The sequence below is a fragment of the Anser cygnoides genome, chromosome 1 (assembly GCF_040182565.1).
Source record: "Anser cygnoides isolate HZ-2024a breed goose chromosome 1, Taihu_goose_T2T_genome, whole genome shotgun sequence".
Classification (NCBI taxonomy): domain Eukaryota; kingdom Metazoa; phylum Chordata; class Aves; order Anseriformes; family Anatidae; genus Anser; species Anser cygnoides.
The window spans coordinates 97,020,057-97,044,121 of NC_089873.1; the positions used below are offsets into that span (position 1 = coordinate 97,020,057).

General features: G+C 41.3%; 1 protein-coding gene across 45 annotated transcripts in view; it reads right to left on the reverse strand.

The window, feature by feature from the left end:
• ZBTB20 (zinc finger and BTB domain containing 20) overlaps positions 1 to 24,065 on the reverse strand; it is a 480,501-nt gene that overhangs the window by 185,163 nt on the left and 271,273 nt on the right. For 38 of the 45 annotated variants that reach the window (XR_010834158.1, XR_010834156.1, XM_067003602.1 and 35 more), the window contains one exon: positions 2,961 to 3,063. The exons of 3 other annotated variants lie outside the window; for them this stretch is intronic. The gene's annotated coding sequence lies outside the window, so the exon portion shown is untranslated. Of the gene's footprint in view, positions 1 to 2,960; positions 3,069 to 24,065 lie in introns of all 45 variants that reach the window. 4 more of the 45 variants (XR_010834157.1, XM_067003580.1, XM_067003527.1 and 1 more) reach the window with 1 other exon arrangement.

The following is a 24,065-nucleotide window of genomic DNA, read 5'->3' on the forward strand; positions in this document are numbered from 1 at the left end:
AGCTAAGAATTTAACCTCCCAGTTAGTGACACTTCTTTTTGCTAACCATTGCTGAATTATAACAATGTTTCCCCTTTTTATGAATATTTTTTAGTATTTTTAATACTGACAATAAGTCACTATACACTCCAAACTATCTGAAAAATAAAGAAGACAAAGTATCACTGGTAGATCACTATTTATGGAGGGAAAGTATGCAGAAATAACTTAAATTTACCATAAACAAGGGGTTTCATACCATGACAGCAAATTTTAATGTAATTCATTTGTCATATAAATTGTGTCCATGGAGAGGTCCCATAAAATTAATTAGGTCAGAGAGAAAATAAAAGCAAATAAAAAACTTCTCAAAACTTCAAAGAATATATTTTAAAGATAGCACTATCAACAATATCATTGGAAAGTTCTTCCCTCCTCTTCCCCTCTTCATTCCAGGAGACAAAGATCATCGGATTGAGAATCACCTTGGCCCTCCAAGACATAGGAAATCGTATAGGTTCAAGCGCAAAACATTTCTGAAACTGAAAATTTTGCAAGCAGCTCTGCCTTTCCAAACTACAAACACCCAGAGTTCTGAAATATAATTTAGTAAAAGCATTCATTGTGTCAGTGTGGCTTTTAAGCACAAAGCTACAGTTGCAAAATCTGGGCATGATGCATTCATCACACAACACAGAAAAGCAAGGGGAGGAGGGCAGAAGAAAACAATAAGAATTTTAGACGAATTTTAATTCTGGCCAAACTCATACTAAAATCAAAACTCTGAAGCTTTGTCTGTCTGTTAGCTTCTCTAGTTTTTATATGAAAAGGAATTTGTCCTTGTACTTTTCCTGTATCAGTCTGGCTTCATTTAGTGAAAGAAACAAGACTTCGCTTTTTGCACTCTTCTCAACACAGCTCACTGAATTGGAGGTGCTGATACACATATACAAAATCCAACATATTTTCCAATCCCATTCTGAACACAGATGAGATTTTGCTCTTACTGCTGCCTGTGCAACCTTACCGGGTAGGCTGGTGCAATAAGGACGCAACAGGAAGACAACGAAATGCAGAGGAGTAACTGAGCTGATGGTGCTTGATCATTAACAACATTACCAGGCTATGCACTAATGGCTAACTCCACAGCGCAGATTTCATCTGGATCATGTGAGGGCACGAGATCCCATTTATGCCTGCTCTTATATGTTTTAGTGATAGCAGCAGGGAACATAAGATACCGGGTAAGGCATGCAGTTTGCTGCTGTAAAGTCAAAGCATCAAACCATTTAAAAAAAAAATCTTCAACAGAAAGAATGAATTTATAATGGATCCATGCTTTGTGTTTTGAGGTGACAAGAGTTCTCGATCTGGTAGAAAGTTCCTAAAGCTCGATTTACTACATTGTCAAAATATAGCCTGAGGGGACAATCTGACTTACAGCATCTTTATGACTGGTGATGAAAGAACCCTGCTTGGCTTTTAGATGCTGAGTTTGGCTCAAGATAGTGCAGTAGAGAACAGAACATCTTTTATTTTATGCTGGGAGTTCACAGTGTTCCCCTTCAGCACAGAATTAGGTTTTACTACATAGAATTCTCACACACAGTTCACTGATGGTTAGAATTCACACCTTCAGGTTTTGGGGATATACTTCACACCCTTCATTGTTACTGCTACTGAAGATATGGATTACAGTGTCCTCATGTCATTGTAGCATCTGTAATGGGAATCTTTCGAAAAATTGGGAAAAAAATGTGTATTTTGCCAGGCTTCAGAATGTCTTATTCAGTTTTGGAAGGGCTTCAGAGCACAGTAACCACATTAATTGGACATTATACGGACAGCCAAGGGTAGCTCAGTTACTGCACAGCTTTTACTGTTCCTTGTCATGTTGCTTCGAAACACATTTTGTGTTTTAACTAGTCATATATACATATGAAAGCATTGCACAACACTGGTCAATGCTGCAGATCCACAGGAAATAATTGTTTCACAAACATGAAGCAATCTGCACAAATATAAATAGCATGGCCCAAGTCTGTTCTAAATTACACTTATGCAAATCCATGGAAGTCAACTAGTTCTACTAGCAGAATAAAACAGATAAGAGCATATAAAAATGTAAAATACGTTCCGCTGTACAGCTCTCCTTGGGCCAAAGCCTGCCAGCCTGCCATCATTTACATTCTCCTAGTTTCCCAGCATGGCTTTACAGGAAATAAGAAAAATAAGAATATCTGGGAATTCTAGTCCTATCATGCACTGGAGGACACATGTCCAAGAACATATGGACTTAAATGTGTCAGCATCCTACATCACTCTTATTTCAAGGATGTTATTAATTTTTGTGGGTGGAGTCCAAAATCTTAATGCCATATTAACACACAGTGGCTGTTTCTGTAATGCACGTGTCACAGGGAGCATACGTATAGCAGTCTGAGGATAACATTTGAGCTTGATTTTGAATGATTTTTGGAATTCTAATGCTCTCAAAAGATGAAGAAATGATACTATTAACAGGGTATTGCACAACTTTTGTTTTTACAGTTTCACCATACACCAGGATATGATGCAATTGCAAATCTGGACTCTCCAAACACAGCACTTTAAATGAATCTCTTTTTGCTCTACGATGCACAGCAGGTGACTTCAGGTTTGGTACCTTCAATATTGGAGCAATTTATATGAGTGATGTATGTTCCTCTAGTCAAAAATAAGACCAAGATCAGAAAAGTCTTTGTCCATCTAATAACCCAAATTTCAGTCCAAACCTTCCCAATTGAATCAGCCTCTTCACCAAAATTGCAGGTACAGACAGATAATGTGGGTACCTGCCACACAAATGTTCCAACTGGAAACAGTGAAAAATGTATTGCCAAAGGGCTTTTCTGCTGTGAATCAACAGGTGGTTTGGCACTGAAATTTCTACCTGTTTGTGGTTTTCATCTTTGGTTTTAAGACAGAAAATGAGATGATACCTTTCAATGCTGCATCTCAAGCAGACTGTTCGGAGAGCAAGATTTCATTCCAACCAAATCTCTCTGTCTCTCTTGCAAAGTTGAGGAAAACTGCCAACCACTGCTGCTCTTGCCATCAGCACGCCATGTAGATGTTAGGAAAAGGCAAAGTAAAGGGAGAGAAGAAAAAGGGAAGAAAAATGTAAGTTTTACATAAACAACAAACTGCACGTAATGACTGCTTTTGAGGTCAACAAAATTAATTTCTTTTAGTGTGAGGAAATAAACAAATATATGAAATCTTGGAATAGCTTAAACTGAGAGATTTTTTTATTTTACAGGATATTTGTTTAAATTCAGCTCCGAGGGATACAATATTTTGAAAACATATGATAAACTTAAAAGGACAACATTGAAGAAATATACCTATCATGTCATCAAAAAGAACTACACTATTACTCATGGAGCAGGCTAAGCACCTCCGACAAACACTCTGTAAAGCAGCATAAGCAATTACAACATATGTCCTTGCCTGCAAATAGCCCAGGGTGCTAGAAGTGGGGTTTGGTTTTTGTTTTTAAAGCCTTGTGCATGGGCCTAACTGCCTTTGTTGAAGGTAGTGTTAACACACATCAAATGCAGTGGGAACCAAATGCGGGTAACTGCATACTTTGAAAAATCACAGCCAGTATGTTCATCTGATGCCATCATTCTCTGAGGACAAAGTGTAGGCTATGGAATAGTACAAGCAATAGGGAGCAGTAGTCTCAAGTAAGCTTTTCAGAGCTAGGGAAGCTTATTTCATTTCAGGGGTACTTTTTAACAGATAATTGGGAATGTGCATCTTCAAAACAGCAGTCGAGAGTAGGCAAAGACAGCCTAGATATCCTTACTGTGATAGAAGTTTCAATGCCTTTTCATAAAACAAGTGTTCTTCAATGCAACTCTCAGCAACCATTAAGGGAACAACAGCCAGTGAAACTATGCTTTTCCGATTAAAGCAAGAAAATGAAAGTCACTGCCTCTCCACTAACAGTAGACATAATGAGAATGACTTCGACACAATGGCTACTAATCAAAATGGGTCCACATTCACCAGTACACAGAAAAGTGGAATCCTCATGACCAGTGAGAACCTTTGTTTTGCCCCAATAACTGTAAAACTGTTTTAGGAAGTTGTATATACTAATTTAGCTACAGAACATGAGAACTGCATGATTAAATTATTTATACTAATAAAACCGAGGACCAGAGATGAACAGAAAATGGCCCTATCTTATAGCGAAGATGTAATCACTGGGGCTGGTGGGCAAAAGCTTCCTGCTCTTGAGCTGGAATGAGAAAACAGAAATGTGGGTCTTTTTTCCCATGATAAGGTGCTTCCACAAAAATTTGCCTCTGAGATAACTGAAATAGAATTTTTCTGTTAAGTAGCTAGAAAATAGAGAAAAAAAGAGTAAAGAGCCTTCCAGAACCAGCAGTTGGGAAATACTTGTTTTGACTTTTCTTGGGTAAAACAGTTACTCCCAAGGAAAATTTATATTTCAAGAAGAGAATTTCCACTGAAAAATCATTCCAATGGAAAATGCCTGGCCACAGCTACAAAGGCTAGGACCACTGGCCTCAGCCAGGAAAAGGAGAATGCCAAGGCCACTGAACTGGGTAACCCAAGTCCCAGGCTCTATTTCTGGTGCTGCCACAGTCCTCTTACACAATCTTGGGATATATGTTGTATGCTGCCCGACGCAACACGCACGTTTAATGACTTTGAGCCCTTACAGTAACAACAGTATTTTCCCTCCTACAGCAGCTAGTTCTTGATGCTGAGATGAAGAGAGAAACGCGACCTATGGCTGCAACACACTGGTAATCAAACACTATTGTATACCATAGGGATGTGTGTGGGGGTGCCTTTTCATCGTAGAACTAATCAGATTTTCTACACACAGAGTCAGACAACTGTATAGTCCAGTCTTGTGATCTGTGTTCCAAGCTGCCAGAAATAAGGCAGGAAAGAAGGGGGGCCATCTCCTGTGTCCTTAATGAAAGAAGAAGAGAGATGACTGGACTAAGAGCTGATGAGGTTACAAGGCAACAGCAGTGCCATGAGTTGTTTGGGCTTAAAGCCAGATGTCTTGTATTTCCTTTGATTGTTTCTAAATAATTAATGGAATTAATTTAATCATGTGACACCCCCCTCTTTTTTCTTCTTTTTTTTTTTTTGGTAGTATTTGGCTCTGTGTACTAACAGTAAATATAAAGGAGAAAAACGGGGCTGTCTATAGCACACTGAACATTGATGCGGTGTGTTCGGACTGCATCAACAGCTGATACTCGTCTCCACCAGACTATCTATCTACAGCACACACAGTGTTTGCATGAAGTAGATCAAGTAGTAGCCTTCATACTCCATCCCTAAACCAGCTCATCTACGGCATATGGACACTGCACGTTTGAAGTAGTAAAAGAGAGGGTACAGCTCTCTCTCCGCCCACACTAAGATGAACCTGCCACTACTATTTCACGTAACGTTTTCTGGCAAGCTCCCAGTTTTCAGTCATGCTGGTTTGCTTGAAAGAAACACTCAGAGGAGACTCTGCTTGTCTTGCTGTTCGAACAAACAAAATAATCACGCATCTTGAGCTAATTGTCCAAAGCTTAATGAAGTTCATACGAAAGAGGCTACCCATGATGTGAGCATTCCCTCCTGACTTATCCACATCAGCCACTGCTGTTGGCAACAGGAAGGGGATTATGAGGATAATAAGTAACCCTGAGCTCTGGTCTAGACAAGCCTTTGCTTGGTCTTAGTAGCAGTCAGTGCACAAAGAAAACAGCATCCACCAGCAGTAAAAATCCCACTTTTCCAAAATTTTCAACACCAGGGTACTGATCGCAACAGCAGGAGAACCCATGCTCTTGCACCTCTCCTTGAGGCTGCAAGTCTCAGAGGCAATGCGTAACACTGCGAACAGAGTGTTAGGATTGGACTAATGATTTAGGACTGCCAAAATGCAACAGCAGATATCCTGAACAAATGAAGACTAATGAAGGCAGCTCCTTACGCTCTACATGCACGTGTACTCAGTAAAATTGTTTGCCCATTCTCCTACATGCTTCCACAGCATGCTCTCAGCTCCCTTACACAATTCTTATACAATTTTCTAGTCCCACCCATCTCATCTACCCTTTCTTCTACCACATCTCAGTTTATCTTGAATCTCATGGCACCCACTAGCAGATAATTTTAAATGTGGCAGCTGAAAGGTGATGGAAGTGAGAGAGAAATGTGACAGCTCGGAGCAGACCCCTGTTTTGCTCAGCAATGCCCCAGAGTTTTGGACCCAAGGACACAGCAACGCAAGACCTTCACAGATGTCAAGAGAAATTTCCAGAGACATGCACAAAGCTGACCTCATCAAGGAGTATAGGTGGGGAGTCAGAGAGGGCTTGGTCAAATCTTGTTTCTTACTTTTTATCCAGGGCTCCCTATTTGGCAGTCACTGGATCAAGCAACAGTATTAGTGCTTTCTACAGTTACTGTTCTTCAGTCAAGGGATGCGAATGCTGAAGAGTTCTCCATCAGAAAGCTAATCTTCAAGGCCTTAGCAGTCAAGACCTAGCAATCCTACAGGAATCTTTCTCCGTCACTAACCCAGCAAACCAGTTTGGCTCACACAAATAAATTAATTTAATTAGAGAAAGATTGCAAGGGCCATACACCTGAACGTTTCAACTGAGACTGGGGCAGAGTCAAAAACCGCATCAAGCCCACACAGTACAGAGAACTTCAGCACCAGATTGCACGCCGCAGCACTGCAGAGTGCTTTGTGGATCGGAGCTCAGACTGTGGGGCAATTCTGCCAAAAAGGAGCAGGATGAATGAGACTGATAATGCTAAGCAGCCAACGCCTTACCTTGTCCTGTAAGACTTTCTCTAACAAGGTTTGCAAAGGAAATAGCCAACAATACCGCTGACCAGCATTTGCATCACAGCACTTTACAAACGGCCCCTGTACCTGCTTGCTTTCCAGGATTTGGGGAGTGGGGATGTGCTAAAGTGAGATGACGACATTTTTCCTGTGGCACCAAGGATCTCTGAAAGTGTCTACATATCAAACTTTGCTGCGAATGTGTCTTTTGTTCCTTCTTCTGCTTTATTTCCCTTTAATGATAGCTTTGCAGTGAATCCCATTTGTAAGTAGCTCAAATAAATGCAAATTTTATCTTGTAAGCAATACCCTCCAAAATACTACTACAACTGAAAATAAAAAACTAACAGCTAAAAGGCACTGGGTCTTCCCCAATGCCCTCATATCCCCAGGGTACTGGATGGCTTGCTATTATTATATATGGAGTACCTTGGAGGGTATTTGGCATTATAAATATGTACTGTATTGAAATATATAGCCCAAGTCCCCAGGGCCCTACATTCTAATTAGAATCAGAGTTGTGCAAATAACTGATTTATTTAGGTTGCTGACCAAACTGTGAACACTGAAAGGAAAAACACCACCTATGAGTTTTATAAAACGGGGTAGCCATTTGTTTGCATTAGATACGTTTCAATTAAAGTAGATTTTGTTTCAAAACAAAACCAGGAATCTCGTTTAGAAATACAAACCCCCAATTTTTTGGCTTTCCAAAACATTTCTCTTTTATTTTTTCCCCCAGTTTGTTTGTTTTTCATAGTTTTGGATAACCCATATCTGAGACTAGCAGCTTTCAGCAAATAAAATATTACACTCAACAATTTTACCCAGATCTAAACCTAAGGGCTAAACTGTGAGTCCATCAGCTCTGGACTTTGCTAGGGAGGTGCAGAGGCAGTGCACCCACCGGGCATTGGTGCTGGCTGCTGGAGGCAGCCTGATGGTGAACCTCAGGCTAGCAGAAGTCTGCAGGAGCATAAGGAGAGGGCTCAGATATAGAAGATGGCTGAGGTTATAGGCATGTTCCTGTGTATCTGGTGTCAGCCTCTCTGGGGATGGCTCCTAACTCTTTGTAGTTAGCAACTGCAAGCAGCAGATTTCTGACAGCCCTCTTTCCAGTGTAGCAGAGCAAACCAGCCCTCACCACAGCCTTCTGTAATATTCATTCTACATGGGAAGAGAAGTATGGCTCCAATACACACAACAGTGAATAACCCGCCTGACAAATGCAAACGGGTTTGACCAGGGAGGCAGGGGATTTGCCTTCATTCCTTGGTTCAGCCCCTGCCTGTGCATCCAAGGAGAGTTATTTCATTTCTTTATGGTTGTCTCTCTGTCCACACTTTGCCTCTGCTGTCTCCAAGCTCTTCAGGTTTAGATTTGCCTCCTGAAGTGTGTCTGTACGGCACCTAACACAATAGATTGCTTATCTCAGCTGGGGCCTCCATGATTTATTTATCTTATAAATAACTGCTTGACTGCAGTCAAATCTCTTTTTAATGCCAATAGTTTCACTTGCATATATTTAGTAGTCCATCATGGGACCATCAGTTTCTTTTTAATTAATTACTTATTAATAGAGGTAAAATATGAACGGATAGCAAGTTTAGATTTTTCCTGTTTCATCAATTCCAGCGGTAAAAGAAAGCATCTTGTTTACAGCTACTAGAAACCAACGGGGACATGTACTGAATGAAGTCTGTCACCTAAGATCCCCTTGGCACTTTTATGCCCCATTATTTGGGGACAAATCCATTCAGCCCTCCGGGGAGGGCAAGGTAGCTGGGTTGAAAGAACCTCCAAATCCTCTGTGCAGGGCTTTGGCCACAAGATTGCAACTGGTATGAATAGGTATGAATGCAAGATCCTAATGTATTCCTAGAACAGGTCTGTAAAGAGGTAGAAACAGTTTGTGAGGCATAAATAAATAAGTCTGCTTGCCTCTGCTTTGGAGACCCCGTACCTCTTATAGGGCCCACTCGCTAACCCAGAAGATGACTTTAGAACTCGTTAGAAAATAAACAATCCAGAAATAGAAACGAATGCAACATGACGAACCCTTCAAGTTCGACACACAGCACTGGGGTTGGGGGTGGGGAGTTTTTTCAGAGCACACGGGGCTGTCACTGACAATAAAGTCAGTCACGTTTTTAAAACACTGGGGACGGAGCTGAAAATGTGCCCCATTATGCCTTGAGATGTACTCCCTGGGTACAAAAGGTGCGTGGGTTACCTCAAGCTCGTGTGCTACTTTGCTGAGACTGTAAAAGGCAGAACAAAGTACAGACTGAGAACGAAGAACTGTAGAGGATATGCGATTGTATCTGCTCTGCGGGCCCAATCCTGTGTGCCTCAGGCATCTTGGAGTACTATTTCCCTCCATCCTTCCGACAACTGCTCTTTAACAGGCAAAACCATGCTGCTGCTGACAGGCTCCAGGAGACAGCAGAGCAATCTCGCAGCCTGTACGCCCGTGAGGCTGAGCCTCGCTCGCAGCCTCCTGCTAGGGGGCTGTTTAAGGCTTCCAAGCCCTGCTGCTCATGGCCGAGCTCTGTCCAAAGGCCTCATCTGCAGGCAGCGATTCCCACCCTGCACACCAGTGCCCCTGCTCCCCCTTCCACGCCGTGCTAAAGGAGCAATTATTATAATCAAAAATAAATCCTTCTCCCTGCCGATTGTACTTACTGGCCATTGCTGCCATCTAGCCAGAAGCATCACCAATATTCACAGAAGCCTTCAGCCTGTTTGTTTTCCCTCTGCTGCTGGCCTAGCAGCAGGGATAAATGCCTCCCTTGTTACTCACTAGCTCCACGGAGGCATTTGTAAACTTTCATAGGGGTTTCCTTTTGTTTTGTTTTGTTTTGTTTTCAACAGGTGACAAAATACTGTACAAGTGCAGTTGCTCTGGGGACACAAACAGGAAAATGGAGATCAGGTGCAGCTGTAGCTGAAAAATGGGAAAATTCAATATAAAGGTAGCTGATAAGAGACTGCTACAAAGTGTGAAGAAATGTTTGAGAAGGGGTACTTAGCTTTTATTATTATTATTATTATTTTTTGACTTACTCCTGCAAGGTGGTTCTAGCAGAATAATTTTGTCTATTTTGTTATCATGCCAAATTTTGGCAGGTGTTACTGGGGGAAGGTTGCAATTTTATTGAAAAAAGTTTCTGGATGTTATTGGAAAGGGATTAAGAAGTTGTTGACTCAAGCTAGCATTGAAGGATGTGCTGAAGGTCACAGCTGAGGGACTCTGGCTGGTGTTACTGGACTTGGTGAAGGAGGAACGATAAGGATGTAATTTCAGAGAGCTCCCAAGTTCAAATTCATTCTTTAAAGAATTTGTTCCCAAAATTCAGTAGTGGAAATGTTTACACCGAAGGGCTCACTCTGCAGCCATCCCTTCATCTCCTTTTGGTACACATGACATGAGATACGATTGAAAAAGAATATTCCGAGAAGGATATTTAGAAACATTCAGATGGAGTTTCACAGACTGCTTTCTGCCTAAAATTCAGCTCTAAGAAGCCAACTTAAACTCACAGACACTGTAGGCATTCACTTCCTTAGACAACGTGGTTTCAGAGACATGGTCCCGGCAACATAATAAGCAAAAGGCGAAGCATAATGGGTAAAGAGAAAATAAATGTGACTGCATCATAAAATAAACCAATTGCTCTCTGCCCATAATGTTCAACCAAATAAAAGAGTGGAGAGGAGGAATACAATGAATATTTGTGAATCAAAATTTCTGCTACTGTACTTACTATTCCACACAGGGGAAAAAAAAATGCAAAAGTTGTATTTTACTTCCCTGATTTTTTTTCCCACTAAATAGGGAGGTTTCATGGGTATTCTAGAGTAATATTCAGCTGTGAATCCAATTTATGCAGTGGGATAGGATTAAAAAAGGAACAGAAGGTCTGGATTCTGAACCTGCTCTAACAGCTTTGATTTGAATACAACCCAAGTCTTGAAATGGCTTGTTTTCCACTTCTGGTTTGGAGCTGGTTGAAATATTGCCACAGTAGCACTTCCTGTAAAATTTTTGTCCAAGATTCTCATTATTTGGAACTAAACTCTGAAGATTTTGGCACCATGAAATCCAAACAAAACTCCATTCCTGACTCAACTGGCCCAGGAGTCAACCCAAGCTTAATCTGGTTCTGGGTCCAAATCCAGCTTCAGCCCATTTCCATTGTTATATAGATTATGCCATAATACCACCTCCAGCTTCAGGATTTATAATGCCTCCTCGCAGGATGCATATTTGTGTGTAAATACATAAATCACATCAGATAAACAAAGAAGACATGCCAGAAAACAGGAGGGGAGGGAAGAGGAGAGATACCTACCAAGCAGTTTGTCTCTAAAGTGTTGCCAGTTGTGAAAGGACTTGACGTGCTAATATCCGCTCATTCAGACTCTTACAGACATGCTAAGAGTGTGACGGCTGGCAGGCAGTGCATTTAAGTGCTGTTACTGAGGCCCCCAAATATTGACAGAGTGCCAGACTCTGAGAAACTATTGATGTATGCAGCCGGCCGCTGCTCCAGACACCTCTCAGACAGAGTCTTTAAATGTCACAGATTAATGAATTTTCATGAAATGGAGAATGAGAGAAAGAATTAAAAAAAATAAATATATCCCACAGCACCAACATGAAAGCATCTTTTATCCCTACACAATATTCTGCCCTCAAGCCTCAAGATTCCTACTAGATTGTAACAGATTGTAAGACAGCAGTAGATGCAGGGTCAAGGAAGGTAGACCCTCGAGATCACGCAGGGCACCCTCAAAAAAAGCCAAAATGAGAGATGATCATTCCCAGGGGGAAAAAGAAAAAAAGAGAGGGGCAGGTCTTATTTTCATTTTAACCAAACCCATGGGTTACACAGTTTAAGGGATAGAATTGGTTAAATGGTTCTCATTTGAGGTACAAATAGGGCCAAACTGCAAAGTTCAGATGTTGCCTTTGAAGGACTCTGACTTCAGAGTCATTCAGATAGATAGCTGCACTTGGACCCTCTCTTAGTACTTGATATTGTGTTTGATCTTATCCAAGAAATAGGCAGTTACGATAGAACATCTTTATGTCATCAGATAAACTAAGTATGCTGATTATTTATCTTTTTTCATTTATATCAGTGAACTCAAATATGTATGAAAACTTCAAATATCATTAAAATGTAATAATGCAAAATGTGGTTGGAGCGTAAATGACAAATCTATGCATAAGACAGCACTTAAAGAGGAAGGAAGTGAAAGGATCTTGTAGATGATGTATGCAAAGGTAAAAATGGGCCATTTATAGCCAACCATTAAAAATGCAGCTTCAGCAAGCCCCTCTGCACACAGCCACTGGGAAGCAGGGCTCCACGTGCCACTTGCTCAGTTGTTTCCAGGGCTTTGATTCCCACAAGGCCCGGCTGCCCCCTGTGAAGGTCAGCATGATCTGGTGTGGGAGTACTGGGTTGAGGAGCAGGAACCGTACCCAACACGGCGTTTGTGTGTGGGGCTGGCTAGGTGAAGTAGGCTGCACGCATGCAGCAAAGCATCCCTCAGCATCAGCAGCATGGCGAGACCCTGTGGTTTTCCCCTTACATTTTTGCTGCAGAAAAGTCAACATTTTTCACTGAAAAAATTTCTCCTAAGTATCCTCTCTATCTGGCCACACAAGGCTTTGCTGACCACAGCAGCTATAAAATCTCACTGTATGTAAGAACAGGGACTAGCACAAGCAGTGTTCAAGAGGAGCTTGTTTTCACATCATCTTGTCAGGCAGGTTATTTGGGACTACCTTTGCCAAAGCAAAAATAAAAATAACAAAAATAAATAAATAAATAAAAAGATGGAGCTAATTTTTTGACTGTTAGGGCAACTGGAAACAAGTATAAGGACTCCGAATTTAAGCTCCAGCTTCTGACGACTAAAAATGCTTTGGGTTTTGAAAGCCAACATGCTCCTTCAGGTTGGCACTTGTGGTAATCAACTGTAACATGGACTACAACAACCAGCCATTTGCGTCACCCATTCTTGCCACCACCTAAAGCCGGCCTTCCCTATCACCACACATCCCACGACTGCCAGCAGGCTCTCCAGCACTGTTATCCCGTACCCGTAGCTCTACAGACGATGTGGAGGAAGGAGCAAGCAGCCATCCGTTGCAGATCAGCCAGGGGGAAGGCAGAGCACACACGCATGTAAGAGTAGATGACACAAATGACTGATTAAGTATATGAGAAGGCAAAATGTCAAAGCCTTTCTATTCTGAGAACAATCTCTATACAAACAAAGAAAAAAATCAATATAGATTTTCACACAGGGAAGTATTTTACACATCATTGAAAGCTTACTTTTAAACAGTACTTTTTCTGGAGGGTTTTTAAAGAGCCTAACATTACTGCCCCTTCTGGCCTTCCCTGTCTCCTCGCACACTCCTTTTCCATTCTCCTCTCTTCCTCTCTCTCTTTATTAAAAAGTAACCAAGGAACTACTATTAAACACTAACCCAGTGGTTCTCTCAGTCCAGTAGGTCCTCCTCAACAAAGGCCAGCACTGGTTGTACTGAAGAAGATGCAAAAACCCCTCAGCATTTCCCCTCTACAGAAGGGCCCTAGCTACGAAGCTGCCTCTCACAAGGGCCAATGACGCAGGCTCTCTGCAATACTGACATGGCAACGCCCCTTTGGGTCCAACGATAACTCCAGAGGCACCTGACTGGACATGCTTGCCTCGTGCTGGAGGATCCCAGCACACTGTCTGCCCTACTTGCCCCTAGACATACTTTCCACAGTGCTGGGAGGTGACTTAGGGGATGGTGCATGGCCAAACCCTTCCCAGGTGAGACCAGGGGAGAACTTCCCACCCTGGTACTGTGCTCCCTCCACAGCACACCTCCGCCTTCATGCTCCAGCCCAACACCACCTCTCACCACCAGCCAGGAGGGGTACTTTGGCTTCCTGGGGACTTCACATGGCTGCCAGTCACAAACTTGACTGGGAGATCTGTCTCTTTCTGGAGGAATGGGAAAATGATGTTAACACTTTTAAAACATAACAAAATTCTAAGTGAGCATGTTGGAAAGGGAGCAAGTGGGGCAAATCTCTAACTTACTGCAGGGACGGACACATTTTCAAGGAGGCTTTGGCATTTTAATTAAATGAAGGGACTGTGTTAGATGCAACAAAGTCTTGTTACTTCCCTGAAGATATGCAAGATGTTTCTCTCCCTGTCTTCCTTTGCAAATACTAGTACAACAACAACAAAAAAAACAGGCACAAGTCTTGTCTCTGTTTTCTCTCTATGCTATGCATGTTACAACAGCCATATTAGTTCCATAAATTCTGTACTATCTCCAAGACCGGGATAATAAAGGTGGGCAAAAATTTGGAAGAACTGGAAGTACTAATAGTTACACAAAATAAAATAAATAATAAATGCACACAAAATATCAATTACAAGGGAAGTAATAGGATAAAAGGTGTTACGGAATCAAAGTTATTAGGTATGAAAGGGTCCTTGGAAGTTCTTGAGTTCAAATTCCTTCATCTAGTCTAGGGTAGTATCAAAGGCCATCTCCTTGATCTCATCTCGTCTCTTTGACTGTCTCCTTATGCTTTTGATCAATTAATTAATTCTTTGTAATAATTTCTGATTACTATTGTCTAACTTCCATCCTTCTTTCCTCTCCTCTATGTGTGTGCACACATCATAGACCACAACTAGCTTGCACGCATCCCTGCTTCTTAAAAGTCCCACCTCTTCTGCTGACTTACTGCTCTCCTAATCAAAAGGGCAGGAGGAAGCAGTCAGGATTCATTCTTCTACCTTTCTCCTTCTCTCTCCATCTCTTTTTTCAAATGGCATAAATGTCAACTTTCTGAAAGGATGTTTGGCATAGCTGAGTTCAGTCATGTAATGTACAAAGTCGGCATGATCAAAAGGTTGCAGGGCTGCCCACTGCTAAAGAAGAAGAAAAAAAAGGAAACTGGGATCTCTTCTGAAGTGTGAAAGAATGCATGAGCCAACTGTTGCCACTGGAAACACCATGTCTATTAGCAGTGGCAGTGGGTCTGAAACAAGAAAATGTAGGTCCAGATTCCAATTTTTCCTAAATTCAGAGCTGTTTTAATCTGATTTTCCTCCCTTAGAGAAACAGGGATATACAGAGCTATGGAACTGAATACTTTTATTCTCTGCATTGTTATACAAAAAAAAAAAAAAAAAAAAAAAAAAAAGACTACACCTATGTAAAAATACAGCAGTTGTTTTTACAGACAAAGTTGCTGAAACTAATCAGACAGAACACGGATTCACACATCAAAAATACACCGTCTCTCTGGTGGTTTTATACTGCTATCTCTCACCACAGTATGTTCATTCTCATTCTATCCACCATTGAAAAAGAGCAGAAATTATTCCTCCTTTCCACATAACTAAGATCATTTTGATTTCATGTGGAAACTGGTTTGCAATTGCAGGGTGCTTCAGGATTGCTAAACACATGCTCACATACTCCTCTACATTTCTGACGCAACGCTTCTGGTTTTATTCAGCCATCCTATTTGCTCCACTTTGCTGAGTCCCTGTGAAAATTTTTACATCTTCTTACCAAATGTCAACATTAGAGAACACTCCAGCTATGCCATGGACTCCTGCAAAAAGCCTGAACTCAGTGGCCTGAAAATCAGTGGTCCAAGTACTCAGCATTAATAATCTCTCCATGAGCCATGACTGAGTTTTCTTGCCGGAAGATAACCCAAAAATGGAGACAGAAAAGCTCATCGTCAATATCCATTTAATAGAAAAATCTTAATTATAGATAGCTTTCAGTCCCAGAACAGTAGACAGGAACTTGAGATTAATTCCCCCTATGACAAAGTATGTGAACAATAACCAGAATTTGTAATCAATACCCAGAGGAGAGAACATCCAAATTGTAACAGGGATTTGGGATTCATTCCCAGAGGACGTAATATATGATTTGGAGCAGGTAGACTGGGATTAATTTTTGATTATGAAATATTTGAACAGCAATTTTCAACTTTTAATGAAGAGAGGATGTGGACACCACAATTAATATAATTTCTAAGTCTCTCCTTCATATTTCAAGACACAAATGACAGATCACAAACAGCTGTTCGGGTTGTACACAAGTTAACGTGGGAGTGCCACCTAAAGGAAAGTGCACTAGGATGGGACTCTGGAGAGAGGCATGCAAAGATAAGAGTTGCAGTTCATTTCTAATAAAACTTGCTTATTGAAAATTCTGCATTAGAATGAATTACTCTGTGTTTGCTGACTTTACATGGATAATCTTAAGTCAGAAAACATCGGCACAAAATCATGGCTTTTCTTCTGCACTAGGAAAAATTTAAAGGTGTGCAAAGGAGAAGGAATTCTTGCTCTGAAGGAAAATTTCAAAACAGAAGTATGCAAGGCAAAATATACAGAATCTCAGCATGTCCTGGAGGGGAATACAATCAAAGTTTGTAAAGTTACTTAGAATATAATAAAATAGCTAATTATTTACCTAGAATAAAGGTAACAAGTGAGCTGTGAATCTTATCCTTTTCTGTTAGCTTCTCCAAAATAATTTTCTTTATGTTTTCCTCACAGACCAATGAGTAATTTTAATGATAATGAGCTACATCTGTAGCCATGTAAGATAAAGCAAATGTAATCTGCCTGCATATTTTGCCATTTATGAGTTAATGTAACAAATTGATGCTTCAGGATGGCAAGCTGATCATTGCAGGGGGCAGAAAGAAGCTGGCCTCCATGTCCAGTATTGCTCAATTGGGTGGATTCAGTATCCAGAGGAATAAGGCCTTCCCCAGAAGCAACCTTCAGATGCAGGACTAATGATAAGATGAAATAAAAGCCTTTTTTATGCTCAGCAAATACTCCTAATTTATCTTTCCTATCTTTTAAAATATTTTAAAAGCTTCTGGGATTTCTGGAATTGGTGATTAACTCTTTCTTTTTACTCTTGTTGCATAAAACTTTTGGAACTTTCACTAGAAACAGCCAATCCAGATGGTATTCTTTGTGGGGCTACCTCTCTCCCCTAAACCCTCAGATTCACATCTGCCCATGGATCATTTCCTAACCCTCCAAAATTATATACAAGTATGCTGTCTCTGCCAGACCCTATTAATCATAAACTTCTTCTCATTTCATTTCAGTATTAAACTCATCTTGTTCAAATCTCTAATTTTCCACAGTGACAGAGGAGTTCTCTATACATCATTCAGCTCTATTTCCTAGGTACGTTCAGAATTACAAAATTCATTCAAGCCCATCTGATCTCTTCTCACTAAACCTCCTGCCTTCCACTGACTGACAGAGAAGAATTAGCCTTCCTCCTGTCAAGTAGACATCTTTCCTCACAAAAGTATGCGAAAACACATCCAAATACAGCCAGTGACTCAGCGTGCCCTTGTACTTGTGTCTTTGCTCTACAGAGCAGTCAATTTTATGGAGCAGCAAGTCTCACTGATATAATATCAAACAGACTACTAATATTTCTAGAGTGAAAACAGCTGTAGCATTCCCTACACCACAGGGTATCGCATGTTGAAAGCACCAATGTGGATGAAGTGGCACTGTTTGCACCGCTCATTCTTAGGGAAGCAGAAAGTCTCACAATGAAGTCATGCTCAGGAGTGACACTGCTGAGCCTAATACATCACAGGTCATTTTAAGTCATTAAAAACTAAAAATTGCCAACCACAATTATCCTCAGTGATCCTATCTAATATTAAACCCAAATGAAGATTTCAGGGTTGGGAAGAACGAGTATGTCAGATAGTCTCGCTTCTTTCCTTGCTGTAACAGCGCCATCCATCTCGTTTCTAACCCATTGCCACAGCTTCTCTCTGGTTTTACAAAGAAACTGCAGCACTGTGCCAGCAAAACAAACGATGGTACTGCTGTAGTGGACAAACAGAGATGGGACCACAAGAGCACTGAAGCCACTCTTTGAGCTTTCTGATGAGCCAGGGATTCAGCAGAAACAATGATGCCACCCCCAGAAGCTACGTGACACAAGAAGTTTGGTGCCAGGCAGAGTCTTTTTGCTCACACGGGGTCTAAGAGACTCAGGCTACAAGGAAGTAAGGTTCCTCACCATGACATGAGACCTGCAGAGCCCTCCACTGCCACATTCACACCCAGGCTACACCAACTCTTCTGACAAGTTAACCAATGCATCTAGGGCAGGGGACTTGGAGTCAGTGAGACTACATCAGGGCATGGTGTTAGATTAGTCACCTCACCAACCTCTGCCTCAGTATCTCCAAGCATGAATAAGTTTTTGGCACCTACCAGTTCGTAGGGTTGATATCTTCCTAAACATTAGACAGACAGATTGATATTTCATTTTAGAGAACACTCTCTATTCTATTATACTTTTGCTGATTTGAAAGCAAACAGACTCTGTAGCAGTATTTCTTGACTAAAAACCTGTAGAAGAAATTAAGTTGCAGTCTTTTGCAACCAGAATCTGGAAGGGTGTCCCATTGTAATATTTTCAAAGAGAAGTTGTGCTTGCAGTATGTATGTGCATATGGTGTTTATGAATTGTTTTTTAACTTTAGATATTTTATTCATTTTTCCACATGCTACAAGTAGAACACACATCTTTGTTGGACAGACACCAATACAGTAAGACAGCTTTAGATTTCAGACACTCAGGATTCAGTGGGACAAAAGGCTACCCTATCTTCATGCCAGGACATCACGTCCTGAAATTAGGACACATGCCATCAGGCAGTCAATATCTCACTAAAGATATGCTGCCCTCAATACATTCAGTTATACTAAATGAAGGAAACTGTAACCACTTCCAGTTATTCCATACAGAGATAAGGACCATGAGAACTCTAAGTCTTGGCATCCACCATCCTATTTTGATTACACTGTATTGTGGGATCTGCTGTTATCCACAGTTTGTGGACTTCGTTTTTTTTTTCCCACTTGCAGTATGCACAGCCAGCATAAAAACATCAGTCATAACAAGGTTCAGAAGTCAATAAAGTGGAGAGAGGAAGGTGGGTAAGGAATGGCACAGAAAAAGACCTGGCTAGTTCTTTTTGAAACGGAGTCAGAAAAAGCATAGACCCTATTGATATCTGCATCCATTGTCCTTGTAGTCAGCAACACAGAGTTCAAAATTCACTTCTCCCATTTACACTGTGTGCATGCACGTAAGCTGCTCTCGCAGACTCCTAAAGAATATTTAATGCATGTTCTCTAGGATAACAGTCTAGCCAAACTAAGAAGTGCATTTTATTGCTCAAACTCAGATGAAATGCAAGCATGAACAGCCTCCCTTCACACCAGAAAAGTCTGTCCTACTACTGTCATGCCTAATAACTATGTAAACCTTGTTTATTTACTTTCAACACTGCTGTCGTTGTAAGCCATACCACTGTCGTAGGATTCACAGGACGGTGGCATTTAAGAGGAAGAGGCAGTGGTTTAATCGATTTTCCAGAAAAAAAAAAAAAGCTCCAAAACCAAAATAAAGCATTCTTGATGAAGAATGGAAACACTAATGTTATAACCGAGTACTTTTTTATAATTTAACGTGCTGAACAATTATTCTGGTAAGTGCAATGTAAGACTGGACAGACTGGTTCAGAGAAAATAAATAAATACTCGTTCTGTTCCCAGTAGCAATTTAACACCTCTCTTGCACCCCAAGGTCTCAGACACACTGAGTACAAAAAATACTTTTTTCCCACCATCTGGAAAAAAAAAAGAGGAAAAAAAAGGGAACCAAAGATGAAAATTTACATGGACTTGATACGCTTCAGTTTTTAGATATACAAATTAAAATCCCTAAGTTAGTATATAAGGCACATGATCCTAACGATCCTTGTCCAGAGCCTTACTGAAAGTCCCTTCCTGTGCCTGGCTTAAATGTGAGGTTTCTTGACAAGCTATAATGAATGGTTAACCTCGCTTTCCTGATAAAACGCAAACGCTTTCTGACTTCACTCTTTTCTTGAAACAAACCCAAGCGGGTGAAATACATGAACTTCTGTCCACGTGGCTGCTGCTCTGTGCATGAGAAAACAAAAAGGAAATTCTCACTCAGGTGTATTGGGCACTGCTGCTGGCAGGTTTGGATCTGCTCCCCAAATGGACAGATTCGGGGCAGCACTGATTCCTCTCCCCACCACCACCATCTCTCCAGTGGCACACCAGCCCCGGGGCTGTGCACAGGGATTTGAGGGAGGCATGGTATAAATAGGAGACGTGCCGTAGCCCTGCGGATCACAGGTGGCACAGCACATTCATCTTCGCGTGTGCCAGGCTGGATACCTACGACGTACAAGTGGTAAAGGTCAGACGTGTCAGCTACGATGGCAACAAACAGCCTCACCCGCCAGCACAGGTGCATTCACCTCTTGCTGCTCACAGCATGTGGGTGCCTCTGGAGCTGGCAGAGGCACAGCTCTGGAGCACCAGGCATCACGTCCCACCACCGAGTGTCACCGCCTCGGCCTGGGACACTCGCTCCTTCCCTGGCTGCTGCAGAGGACGCTGTCTGGGCTGCGTCCTGCAGCACAGGGGGTAGATAACACCCGTATTTTGGAACTGCTCTCTTCAGGGGCCATGGAAGAGATGTATTATTTATAGGCACACGGATGAAAACATTAAGTACGTACATAGGGGCCCGCATGCCCGCCGGGGAGGGGCAATTACTGCCAGGCAGTAATTTCAGTCTGAAGTTCCTATGACTTAAATAGCCACTTGAGCTCTGCTCTCGCAGTTTACGATGTCAATAGACCCCCTAAATGAAATTACAGCCTTCTGATACGCAGCAGGGTAGCTTTTCTTCACCGTGTAATATACGCGGCCGGGAGAAATTGCACTATATATGGAGTTTCACTAAAGCAGAGTTTATCATAAGAATGTTCCCACTAAAATATGATTAGGCTTCTTGTTTGCCGGATAACACATCTAATGAATCAGGGTGTGCATGATAGCCATGTTTTGTGAACTCAGACACATACCCTGAGGTGAACTGGGCACTCCACCGCCTCAAAGCACTAGCGATTTCATTCCCACCGTAATTTGCACCTGCTTTGTTTTGCCAGCAGCACAAACCCATGCTAGCTCTGGAACTTGCGTCTATTCTAGGAACTTGAAACATGAACAGAGGGAAAAACAAACAATGCAGCACCAGGGAGATCTATGCACTGGATTTAAAGGGTTTTAAAGCATGTCTGAGCATCGCTAAATGGGAAGAAGTTTTCCCTTCCCTCGAAGAAGCCCCATAAGGTCAGAAAATAACATTTCCACATTACAGATGGGCAAGTAAGATATAGATAGAGGTAAAGGCTACAGAGTGACGGAGCTGAGATTCACATCTGCCAGATACTATTCTGTTTCCCTCTGCTCTTATTATACTGTTCATCCACACCCCTTTTCTCTGCCCAGGTCAGTAAGAAAAGCCTTCATTTTACAACTCATACACCTTGTTACTCCTTTAACCTTCAGCTATGATGATGAGTTAACTGTTCTAATGCTCCATGTAACAACACAGCTTTGGAGCTGACCATCAGTGGTCTGTGGCCACTTCACCTAGGTAACTTGCAAGTCATAGAATGGTTTGAGTTGGAAGAGACCTTAAAGATCATCTAGCTCCATCCCCCCAAATCACTTTTACTTTCATAACTTTCCCTCTTATTTGACTTCAAATCAAGTTTCACTTTCTTTTCTGATTTACATATAGTGAAAATAGTGCTGTTTCAATTTTGTGGCCCTAGGAAATACGCCATTGTTTGACTTCTGGAAAAAAAAAAAAAAGAAAAAAATCAATAACATTTGGAATACCTTAAAAGGGGCAAGATACTCAAAATGAAGCAGTTGCTTTCACTGTAAAACCTGATTATCAGTATGGCTTAAGTTCTTGTTCCAGTATCTACAAAACTGTGCATCTTTATCATCACAGCCTTTTCTGTGCTACGTTCTTGCCTGATGCAGTCAACAGAACAAACACATCACATCAAACACAAGCAGTGTGCTGGTTTGAATGCAAATGAAAGACTACCATTCGCTCTTTGATTGTGTCAGGCAGGAGATGATACCTTCCCCACCTTACCTATGGGTAACAAGGGGAGGTTTAACTCAGCAGGACTTGTACAACACTTTGAGATTACCGGTTGGAAGGGTAACTAAAATGGCTGCCAGTAGAGGCAAACGGGGCATTTGTAAAAGAATATTAATTTTGATTTTCTAAAGCAACTATGGCAAACTATTACACGGTAAACAAAGAAGTTACTACTAATGAGACAGCTTATCATCTTACTGTCCCAGAGCGTTAAAACAGACAGTTAAAATATGATTTGAAATTGCAGATTTTCACCCAAATGATTTTAGACCATAGACAAACCATTATAACCTTGGACTAGAGTCAATAAGCAGTTTATACCATAATAAGAAAGACTCCTGATTTTCTCCACATTGTTGTACATAAATACCAGTGAAGACAAGTTCCTTTACCTCCACAGAGACTTGCAGAATACATTAATTAAATAATTTAAACACCAAGAGGTTTAGAACAACACAGAGACTCTTAAAAAAGAAATAAAACATTGTTTTGCCTTCTCGGTGGAAGTCGCCAGAGTGACAGCCCTTGACTACCGTATATCCAGAGAACAAGTGTTACATAGGCAGAAGTTTGAAGTTTCAGACATTTAGCGCTGTGCTTTGAGAACTTTCCATTTCAGAAGTACTTATGTCTTTCAGACTTACACTGCCTGGAGGGAGAAAGTAAATCAGAGATAAGCTTCAAAGATCAGACCCAAAAGTGTGTGTGGGCGTTCAGTATAGCCCATTTAGAGAAAAGAAAAAATCCATTATATTTCTGCCTGTGATGTGAACTGCCTGAAAGTTTGGGATGTTCTGATCTGTCAGCTTCTTTGAGTACACTGTAAAAAGGTGATGCAAATGCCAACTTTGGATCTTAATATCCATTTAGTCAAAAGCAGGAACCATTTGGATTAGGGCTTCGATGGGTGTAAAGATTATTCTGTGTGTGCATACGACTCTTTATTGAGGGAATTGGCCAGCCTAATTGTGGGTTTTGTTAAGAAGTAGCTATTTAGTTTAGGTTCAGGGAGAGGTTCCACAGTTGCAGTGCACCAAGAGAAAGAGCTAACCCTCGCTGCTCAGTGCTGAAGGAAATCTACAGTCAACTTATGGGTCTGTAGATGAAAGAAAAAAAAAAAAAAAAGAGGAGTTCACAGTTCTCTATGGTTCTAATGTAAACCCAGAGGAAACTCAGAGGTTTTGTCTATGCTCCATCTACAGTTTTTGGGCTTAGTTAAACGTTAGGCTGAAACTGAAACACTGAGAAGGACTGAGAACCCCACATGGATCACGACCAAAGAAAATATTTGCAAAAATTGCCAAGCAGTAAAACCACCAAGTCTTGCATGGCTTTACTTACTGGTTATAAGAAATAGCAAGTACTTTAACGTGGCTTGGGTTTCATCTGACACTGAGGTCGATTCTGAAGTCAATGGCAAAACCTCCGATAACTCCAGTGAAAGACTGGTCAAAGCCAGGTTTTGTATGCTGTCCTTAACAATTTGCACTGGCGATGAAGCCAGGGAAAAGCTGACTTGACTTCCTCTGTGTGTCACAGGTGAACAGCAGTGTTTGGAGAGGGGGTATCTCCAGGGGGGTCAGATATGTGTGTTTGTTGATACACCTAGTGAATGAATCCAAGTCGTAGCACTGCTACGTGGAGAAGAACACCTTCTAATTAATACCACATGTGAGATACATTGGTGCCATTAAACATTTTGTTCTTTTGCCAGGGACAACATGTTTCAAAGAACAGGATAACACCTCAAAATACAAATATTTTGACTGCTACTCTGTGTCTCTGTGTTTCTTATATGCCTACTTTGTTAACAGTAGAAAGGATTAGTCAAGAAATGATTCATTTCTTCAACTCAGATAACATGGGAGATGATAAAAGATGAATGGAACAACCCACGCGCTGCCCTGGCCTTCTTTACCACTGCAGCAATAAAGATTTACAGAAGTGATACATTTAGCTGGGCAGGAGAGGACAAAAGGAAACCCTGAGTAATCTGGGCCTGGAACCAGAGACACACATCCTATTCCTTTTTCTTTCACTGGCTTTCCCATGTGGCCTCGACCA